Source organism: Chiloscyllium plagiosum, chromosome 2 (assembly GCF_004010195.1).
Source record: "Chiloscyllium plagiosum isolate BGI_BamShark_2017 chromosome 2, ASM401019v2, whole genome shotgun sequence".
Lineage (NCBI taxonomy): Eukaryota > Metazoa > Chordata > Chondrichthyes > Orectolobiformes > Hemiscylliidae > Chiloscyllium > Chiloscyllium plagiosum.
In genome coordinates, this window is record NC_057711.1 from 31,911,839 (window position 1) to 31,914,178 (window position 2,340).

The following is a 2,340-nucleotide window of genomic DNA, read 5'->3' on the forward strand; positions in this document are numbered from 1 at the left end:
AAGTCCCTCCTCCCTACCTTTTATCTTAGCCTGCTGGACACACTTTCCTCATTCCTGAAGGGCTTATGCCCGAAACGTCGATTCTCCCGCTCCTTGGATGCTGCCCGACCTGCTGCGCTTTTCCAGCAACACATTTTCAGCTCTTAACTGTTTGCACACCAAACAACCTTGTTAATGAGAAAAAACTTTGGATTTTGGATAAAGGATTCTCTACCTGCAATAACAAGTCGGACAAGAGCTTCCTTAAATGTATAAAAAGGAAGAGAGAAGCCAAATTGAACACAGGCCCACTGCAGAACAAAGCGGGGGAAACAATAATGGGGTGCCAGAAAATGGCAGAAGAATCGAATAAATGTTTTGTATCAGAAGGCGGCACTAACAGCATTACAAATTAAATTATCAAGGAGCAGGAGGGGGAGAGGTACTAATTAAAATAACTAATCACAAGCCAAATGGTGCTATGGAAACCAATGGGGGCTAAAGATCGATAATTCTCCTGGATCTGATGGGATGCATCTTAGGATATTAAAGTTAATTATCTATAAAAGGTAGTGGATTCTCTTACAGTAATTTTCCAACAGCTTTGCTATTAATCATTCTATTAAAGAATATGGACTAAACATGTCAGCTTCTTTGCTTTCATCTATTTTATTTAATTTTTTCAAAATAGTTACAGAGAAGTGAATTTCCAATTCATTTTTCTTTCTTCATTAGACAGGAAGAGGAAGAGAATATGAGCTTGAGCTCTTGTCACAACATAGCCAGCACAGTGGCCAAGCGGTTAGTACTGATGCTTCATAGCGCCAGGGATTTGGGTTCGATTCCAGCCTTGGGCGGGCTGTCTGGGTGGACTTTGCACATGCCCCAGTGGGTTTCCTCTGGGTGCTCCGGTTTCCTCCCACAGTCTAGGTTAGGTAAGTTGGCCATGCTAAATTGCCCATATAGTGTTCAGAGATGTGTAGGTTCGTTGCATTAGTTAGGGGGAAATGTGGAGTAATAGGTGAATGGGTCTGGGTGGGATCCTCTTTGGAGGGTCGATGTGGACTTGCTGGGCCGAAGGGCCTGTTTCCACACTGTACGGATTCTAATTCTAATGGTCACATAACAATCCAGGATGTTTTTCCTGTGGCATCTATTTCTTTTACCTCTACTGGTTGTTTCAACACCAGTGAGGACAATATTTTTGAACTAGCCAGGTCACTGCCCAAGATAAAATCAATTCCTTCTATTACAATTGTTGCACTATTCCAACTACAATCTATCCATTTGCCAAGTCACTCTTCAATCCAACTCTATGGAATAGGACTAGTTTTTAATCTGTGTATACTTCTAAATTAATATTTATTCCTTCATTAATCCCACTGTAAGAGGCATTGTATCATCAGCCAGCATCAACGAATGACTTACTCCAGTGTCTATCAACACCTTTAGTTGTTTACCTCCTTGTTTGTTTAGAAGGAGGAAATATTTCTCCCTTTGAAATAAAATCTTCAGGATATCCAGTGATATGATTCTTTGTTAATAATTGAGGAAGAATGTGCTGGTCTGTCCTGAAGCCTCTGTTTTCTAAACAGGTTTGTGACTATACATGTTTTACATGTGCCATTGCGTTTACTGCCCATCTCTTTTCCCAATGCACCCTTTTCTGAGGAATCTGTGTTGCTATAACCTGAAAAAGTCACTGATTTAATTTTCAGCTTTAGTATATTCATTCCATTTCCATGGAAGCATGTTATTTTTCTTTAATTCACTTTTATGTTCTAGCCTTTCTCCTTTATTATTTTGGCACCCTTCTGTTTGGTCTACGAAACCAATGCTTTTTCTATCCGTTCTATTCTTCCAGTCTCCTTATTGATTCCCACATGATCATTTCCCCAGAGTCTTACATTTTCAAAATTCCCCTATAACTTCAGTGATCAAAACCACTAATCTCACAATATTTCTTTTTCTCTTGCAAGTTTTACAAATGTCTGATTTAGTTTTGTTCACATGGCCTAAATTTTAGTTGATAAGCTACAGGAACAAGCTCATCAGCTTGAAGCACTGCTCTTTTAAAAGCTTCATATTCTGCAAATTGCTCTTCTGATAACCAGGCATACGCATTTATAGTTGTACCTATTTGGCCACTTCAACAGCACAGCCATCTTTTTAAAATGAGGGGAAATATCTTTCAACCTCAAGTTTAGACATCAGAATTTTAGTTAAATTAAACCCTCTGAATTCCTTGTACTCCAAGTCTTTTATAACATGCTTAAAAACAACTTTAAAAATACTTTGCTTTTCAATGCTTATGAGCAAGTTAACAGTCTCAATACTTTCCTACATTATAGTGAAATGCTT